At 36.8% G+C, this 8,521-nt stretch overlaps 1 long non-coding RNA gene across 1 annotated transcript; it reads right to left on the bottom strand.

Moving 5' to 3' along the window:
- Positions 1–6,611: 6,611 nt before the first annotated feature.
- Positions 6,612–8,521, bottom strand: LOC133462643 (uncharacterized). Its single transcript, XR_009784269.1, has 4 exons — positions 8,354–8,521; positions 8,211–8,282; positions 7,939–8,054; positions 6,612–6,768 (listed from the first exon to the last, which is right to left on the bottom strand). It is a non-coding gene; the product is annotated as an uncharacterized LOC133462643 (long non-coding RNA).

The raw sequence follows: 8,521 nt of genomic DNA, 5'->3' as shown, positions 1-8,521 counted from the left end.
GCTGTGAAGTTGCATCTGTGACGTCATGTGCGTTCCCTCTATTAAAGATTTTTAAAGGTCAGAAATCTGTAGGTCTACTAGGATATTTGAGTTGAATCCAGGCGGTGAGTAAAGCCTCATCTCAGCCGAGGGCTGTCCTGATTGGACGGAGGAGGTCGCTCCACGTGTATGAAGTTCTGCTTTTACATCTTGATTTTTGGTTGTGTTATTTTAGTGCTGTTTTATTTGAACGTGTTCTTGCTCCGCTCTCGAGCCTTGTCGACGATGAGGCGTTGACCCGGAGTTTATCGGCACATGAAGGTTATAGTTTTACACACTGACGCATAGTTAAACCCCTCTGTGCTCTTCTCCTCTCGTTACTGTGGCAAAACAAATGTTTGGTGATGACAAAACTTTCCCATGTGAGTAAAGTTGAACCAAAAAGTGCAATGTATGATTATTTAATGAATATTGACAGTTGAAATGCAAATAGGAAGTAAAGTCATGTTTACTTTGTCCCAAAATATTTAGATGTTGCTTTTTGAAGTAAGCAAACATATATTGGGTGTGTTTTAAAGATGAGGTACAGGTGGAAGTTATTGATTAAATTCTTCACACAAATCAGACTGCAAACATAATTAAAAGCTTCTCCATTTGCTTCTTTAACTTTATATACAACTATGCATTTATGCTGCTTTTTTTTTAAGGAACGGATCAATTTTAAGGAAATGTATGACATACTGGTGTCAATTGTTGTCTGCATTTAGGCCATTTAACCCGTTTAGACCTGATGTTAACGATTTTGATTAACGACATTGATAAATGTGATGGCAAAGTCAAAAAATGTGTGATGAAAGCGTAAGATTTGACCTGTAAAAGGTTTTCTGTTTCCTTGGAGGGAAAAGAGATGATTGTGGACGGTTTTCCAGGAATCCCAGGCCTCTTGTGATCTAGTTGAAACTAGGCCTCAGGTCTGAATGGGTCGGTTCAGTTCCAGCAGTGAGCGCCGAGTTCTGATGGAGGAAACGGACTTGAACCTTCATTTTTTGATGATGAGGAAGATCAAACGGTGCATCCGAAATGCCATACTAAACAGTATGTACTCAAAAAGTATACTTAAGTTTGGCACAGTTTTGAGTAAATATCAGTATGCATTAATTGGGACGTACTACTCAGAGCCACACGGCACTTCCTGCCGTTGTTACCATGGTAACAGCAGCAGTAGCAGCACCGCTCCGCTCTTTCCCCTTTATCCTGGCCCAAACAAGATGACATTATGTAATATTATTAAATACGAATATTATAATATTGATATTATATAATAATATTATTATACTCAGTACCCGAGTTGTAAAAAAAACATCAGGGGGGATGGTGGATTTGATCATATGTGGACAGATAATTTGTGCTGATTACAAATAATATAATATATTACAAATAATAGCAGTGACCAAAACACCTGCAGAAATACTGCAGGAATGACATAGCAGCAGTTAAATGCAGCCTTCTGTAAGCTTTAAATATCCACTGGGCTTACATCAAATACATCAAAACACAACAATAAAAAACACTTTTCTGAACTTATCAATATGACTCTGTCCTTCACAGGATAAGTAAAATGGATCACTGCAAAAACTCTAAATCTTAACAAGAATATTTGTCTTATTTCTAGTTAAAATGTCTCATTTTAGTAAAACAATCTCATTACACTTAAAACAAGACTCATCACTGGAAAAAACAACAATTTTCACCTGTTTCAAGTAGATTTCCACTGGAAATAAGTAGAAAAATCGAAAAAGATTTTTTTGCTTGTAATGATAAGATAAATCTTGTCCCACTGGCAGATTTTTCTACTTATTTCAATTGAAAATGTACTTGAAACAGGTGAAAATAGTCACATAAGTTATTTTTCTGGTGTTATTTTTCTGGTGATGACTCTAAATGTTGAAATAGCAGTAAAACCACATTCATTGATGAAATGACATAAGGGATGGAAAGGGGGGATGGAGTTTTACAGGGGGATGATTTGGACCGTTTTTATTTCAGGGGGGATGCCATCCCCCCTCATCCCCCCTCAACTCCAGTACTGATTATACTTAATATTATACTTATGACATATACGTATCTGCGCAGCACTGAGCAACCAAACACTGCTGCATTGCATTGTGGGAAGTTTCTGCTTAGCTAGTGTCCATCAATCCATACTAATACATTTCTCCAGAATGAGTATGAATAGTACATACTATTGAGTACGTACTAATGTTTCGGACGCACTAAAAAATCTCACATACTGTTTTTGCTACTCATTAGGGTGGAAGTGTGGGATTTCGGACGCAGCTAATGTATCAAAGTCTCTGTTGGGATGGCGAGTCGTCACCAGCACACCCTAAATTCTCTCAGCGGGCCTAAAACCTCCACTAGCTCACCAGTAAATCCACATGCGAAGATGATGCATGTGCTTTCTGAAACCCGTTCTCGGTGCTGAACCTGCACCCTGACCCCGACTGTAGTCCCCTCCCCCAGGCCTGCAGGGCAGGAGAAGCAAATAACGTAAAGAAGTAAATACCGTAGGGAAATACGCTCGCAGTTTGATTTTTAAATTCAGTCAAAATAAACATGTGGACCAAAGCAAAGACCAGTCTGTGAAGGCAAAACGTGATCCATATCTGGGTTTTTCTTCTCTTCCCAATATTCACTCGTATTTTCCGTCCCAAAAATACATCTAAGATGCAATTAATTTATTTAATTTGATAATTAAATTGAATCTCTTAATTTAGTTTGGTCCACATAGAACTGATAACATTTTACTTTTAATGGAAATCCTGTTGTTTGTCAGCATATATATCATGTACGTTTTGTAATGGTTAAGGTCAAACTTGTTGCTCGGTGCATCTCTGCTGTCACGTTTTAAAGGACAGCTTATTTAATTATTAAAGGATTTTTGAGTGCTGCATTAAGATGATGATGACTTGAATGTAAATGTGCGGTGTTCTGGAAGCACGGGGAACTCTTAGTCGGGCGTTTCCCATTAAATCAGTGAAAATAAGATCTCAGGCCGTCTTTGTGTTGTCATCTTTATATTTCTTTCTTGTTTTGTGACTTCGGCTCCTTACATGTGGGCCATAACGCCATTTAACGTGGTGATGTGGATACGTGGATACACTAATATGTTCTCAGGATATGTATACACACATATTTATATATATACAGTACATATATATAAATCTCAAATACAGGAAAAAATAAATTATATTGCTGATATAGATAAAGGATTTACGGAGTATTAGGGCCAAACTAAGACAAAAAAAAGGGAAATTATGAGAATAAATTCATAATATTATGAGAATAAAGTAAATTATGAGAATAAAGTCATAATGTTGCGAGAATAAAGTCGTATTATTACAAGAATAAAGTCGTAATGTTATGAGAATAAAGTCGTAATATTACGAGAATAAAGTCGAAATTTATGAGAATAAGGTTGTAACATTACGATAATAAAGTCGTAATATTACAAGAATAAAGTCGTAATATTATGAGAATAAAGTCGTAATATATGAGAATAAAGTCGTAATTTATGAGAATAAAGTCATAATTTATGAGAATAAAGTCGTAATTGATGAGAACTCTAACAGGAAGAGCACATCCGTCTTTTGTGGAAGAGGAGCTGTCTGGTATAGTATAGTACAGTATAGTATAGTATATTATAGTACACTATACTATACTATAGTATAGTGTACTACAGTATAGTATAGTAGCGGTGGTTCCATCTGCTTCATTCAAAGAGGTTTGGTTGTTTCTCAGGAAACAATGAGGATGATCAGAAAGATTTTCCTCTTCCACAAAAGACGCAATTTCTTCCAAGTCTGTGGTTCCTTCTTCAAAATAGACGCAGTCGTTTGCACAATCGTTTTAAAGTCCTTATACTGATAATAATTCAAAGCTGATGTGCCAAAAGATTAAGTATTTCCTTATTTGTGAAACCAATACCAAAAAATAACTTCACAAGATGCTCAATATTCCTCATTTTAACACAGGGAGTTCTCATAAATGACCACTTTATTCTCATAATATTACGACTTTATTCTCATAATATTACGACTTTATTCTCGTAATATTACGACTTTATTCTCATAAATTACGACTTTATTCTCATAAATTACGACTTTATTCTCGTAATATTACAACTTTATTCTCATAATATTACGACTTTATTCTCGTAATATTACGACTTTATTCTCATAATATTATGATTTTATTCTCGTAATTTCCATTTTCTTTTGTCTTAGTTTGGCCCTAATACTCCGTCGTCAGGACTGCCTTCACCAGCTTGGTGAACATATTTACTTTTATAGATCCACAACCACCAGATGGGGACAATAGGGCAGTTTACTAATCCATCCTTTAATTTGTCTAAAAGTTTCCAAGATTATCTTCCACCATTTCTGTCTTGTGTCTCCCTGGTTTGTCAGTCTGAAACAGCACCATGTCAGCTCCCCTTCACACGTGGCCTCCCCTGTGTCGCTTCCTCCCTTTTGTGGTGGTGAGAGAGAAAAAATACAAGAAATGGGCACAAGTTCATGTAAATCTTAATATGTATAAATCAGAATATGTACACTCTTATGCTTTTTTTGTTGTTGAAATCCTAAGTGCACTGTAATTGAGAGTAAATTTGTATGCATTTGTATGTTGATTTTCTTTTACATCGCTTTTTATGCGAGTGGATGTGATGCTTGTCCAGCAACGAATTGTACATCTGAAGTTTATTTGAAGAATAAAGATGTAAAAATAATGTTGCGTCGTGTATTATCACTTTTTAATGTATTTCCGCCTTCAAACCTGTATCTTTCTTAACTATGAGGTTTTGGGGCAGAGCCGGCGCAAGGCATAAGTGAACTAAGCGGCTGCTTAGGGCAACGTGACCACTAGGGGGCCCCCAAGAGTTAAAAAATAAATAAATACATTTATATTTTTATGTGTGAGTGATGATTCATACATTATCAAAGGTATGTTATTGTACAAAAACACAATAATTAATTTTATTACGTAAAAAATATTATGTTAACAGACTAGAGTAGATACTGCTGGCATATTGACTGCTGCTTCTCGGCTCTATTTGTTTGATTTTATTTGTTTATTCTATTTAATAATGTCTGTTTTTGGACATTTTAATTTATTCTTATCTGGAGAACATAATAACGAGGTACTGTTTATCTAAGATGAGTGATTATAATTATAGTTTTTGTAGTACTTTGTTGTTGCACTTAATTGTTGTTCCACTTCAAATTGTTGCACATTGCTGTTGCAGTTTATTTAAAACCAAAAACAAAGTGGATAACGTGTTTACAGTAAATGGTTTATAAATGATCTATTTGATTATTTTGTTTCTTTTAGTAGGCCTACACTGTAGATGACACTCAGTATCACACTTAGTTCTATATCACTTTAAATATTAAGTTTAAATCAACCCCAGGCCGCTCTTGTAGCTGAATTTGTTCCCATTTCAGATTAAAAACCATAGATGGTAAAAACCTGCCAGGCTGATGATAGGATGATGGAAACAACTCTGCTGCAACTGTGACCTTTGACCTGTTGCTTCTCTGTGTGGCCAGTAGTTGCTGACTTCGATCAATATTAATTGAAATATTATTCTGCAGGTTTGTTAATCTGTTGTAGCTTCCATGGTCTAAATCCCTGTGGATTACAATCTAACTACAACAAAAAGTTCTTACATCTAGTTTTACAAGTGTATTTGTAATGACAGGAAAGAACATGAATTAAGTTTATAGTGGGTGTGTGAATGATCAATAATCAGTATTATTGGCAGTAATAGAGGGCCCCCTAGGGCCCCATGGAGGCTTGGGCCGGCCCTGAACGTAGGGTTCCACGATTTAAAACAACGAAAGTCTTCCTGCCTCCATCAGTGCTGTCAGGTCGAGTGGATGCAACCAGATACATGTATCCGTATCCGCCCCATGGAGCTGCTGTGATACGTCAACGTCGCCGCCATATTGGATGTTCAAGACTGCTCTGTAAACTAATACAAGTAAATAGACTTATTTTCATAAAGCGCCTTTTTACAAAGAAATGTACGTTTTACGTCTCATTTATTCATTCACACACGCACTAATATACTTGGGAAACAGTTAGGCACCAAATATAATATATTTAATTTTCTCAGATGGCAAAAATAAGAACTTTATTGATCCCACATAGGAGTAATTCTTGTTGTATCAGCTATAGAGAACAAGGTACTGCCGAAAAACAATATATATCCCCCCTCACAAAAATAAGAAAAATAGAGAAACATATTTTCTCATCAACAAAGCATACGGTATTTAAAAATTTTCAAGTAACAAAATAACATATTTGAACCATTTTTCAGACAATAAAATAACATGTTTTGTTGATGAGAAAATATGGTTTAGCGGCTTTTAGGGGCCTGCAGATAACAGGGTGGATGGGTAGATTTGTGTATATTTATGGACAGAAAGGGGCAGCAAATTATATGTGTGTGTATGTATGCATGTGTATATATATATATATAATGTATAATTACAGTATATAAAAATAATAATACAGGGCTCCGGACTAACTTTTTCCACTAGGAGCACCAGTGCTCCCTACTGAAAGTTTTAGGAGCACCAGCACAAAATTTAGGAGCATCTATATCAACGCAACATATTCATAATTTTGTCTATTTTAACTGCATTACCGATAATTTAGCAATAAAAACAGAGAATTTATTTGTTCACACTGCCTTGGCTGTTGGTGATGGTGTGATGTCTTCATCTGTTAAGAGAGAGGAGGAAAAAGGAGGACAAAGAAACCAAACGATGAATGCATGACAACATTTTTAATATATTTTATAATGAGTTATACATTTTCAATAATATTTGTTCCAATTTGTTCCTTTCACTTGCCTAGTAGACTGCCAAATCTCTGTCTCAAGTGCTGCACAGTCCAGTGAACTGTTGCACTTATTGCTTGCTGCAACCTCCTTTAATGGTGATCCCCTAAGTTAAAACGTTAGAAGGATGGCTTGAGACAATAATATAAAATGAAAATTAGACTCCAAAACTACAACTATACAATTTTGAGTTACCTGATATTTATAGATAAGCTGAGTCTCAGCATCATGCATCTCCTGTCTTCTTTTCTGGCCCTGAAGGTCTGCCTTTAGTTCTACCAGCCTACCACCCGGCTTCACTCTGACTTCCATGGCTTCAACAGCTTTTAAAGCAGCACAATGTAACTTTCAGCTTTTGTTGAGTATGGCGGCTCCTTTGGACAAAAGTGGTAGTGCTTTACCAGAAAGAACACTACATTTCCCATGAGCACCAGCGCGTACTGCCGGAAAACTCCCGTCCCCATCGCTGCATTTGTTTTGATAATGAAATAAGACGGGACGGACTTTCAAAACTACTTTTCTGTTTTCAGCGGTCGTTTGCAGGATGGATAGTGAAGATGTAATGTATCTATTTTTGGCTAAACAATATAATATGACGATGTTGAAAATCACTAAGTTCAACTTGGTTTTATTAGTGAAGTCACCCCCGCCCCCTGTCCTGTTTCAGACAGATAATGCGCCCAAAACTACAAACATTTTTTAGAGGGACTTCGTCATAAATTAGTAGTCCAACATACTTACTGACAAAATAAAAAAATACTTTATAACCTGTGAATAACTGAATGCCCATTCCTTATATTTTGCAGATCTTTCTTGCAGATTTTTTTTTTGTGTTTGCTTCTTTTTTGGGTGGAAATGCTAGATGTGAAGATTGTGAAGGGGGAAAAAATATAGTGTAGCTTCAGTGTTACCTGAGGCAAGATCACATCATTCCTCTGAAGCAGAAGACTGAATTTGCTGATTGCATCAAACAGGTCTGCAAGGAAGTGACAGATGTAAGAGATCTAAGATCTAAGAGAACAAATATGGTATTTAAAAAAAATAATACAGACCTTTCTTGCTCTTCCTGCAACATCTGCGTTGGCTGATGATGCACTCAAATGATCCATATGAAAATACACTGCTGTGAACTGTCCTAGGTTCTGCAGTTGGGGGTCCCTTCCTCCACCTGCAGGTTTCACTAGAGTTTGCAGGGCAGGGGACACATGTGGGAGCCAGCGTGTCCCACTGACACCACTTGGGACGTTGACTCGACACCCAGCTCCACTCCCAACGCCCTCAGCTCTCTCATGGATTTACTGCTAAAACGATACGTCTTCCATACCATGTTCAGCAGACTGTAGACTTGATCCACCATGGGGGTTTTCTCTGCACTGACAGCATTGCCAGCTCCAGTCTTAAGAAACAAATACATTAATCAGTACATTGTTTATTGTACATAATAACTTAATTGTCTACATAACTTACCTACGTGGCAAGCAGTGAAAGGGCACAATAAAGTTACCCTCTGCTTGGAGGAGAGCTATTACACCCCCCTTATGCCCAATGTTCACTTCTGCCCCCTCTGCTCCCATGGCAACTGTCTTCTCCATCCAGCCAGTCTCTGTCCCCAAATGACTAAAGGCCTTTTTGGTG

The sequence above is a fragment of the Cololabis saira genome, chromosome 16 (genome assembly GCF_033807715.1).
Source record: "Cololabis saira isolate AMF1-May2022 chromosome 16, fColSai1.1, whole genome shotgun sequence".
Taxonomy (NCBI): domain Eukaryota; kingdom Metazoa; phylum Chordata; class Actinopteri; order Beloniformes; family Belonidae; genus Cololabis; species Cololabis saira.
Note: the sequence above shows the minus strand (reverse complement) of the source record. Positions and strands in the feature narration are given on the sequence as shown.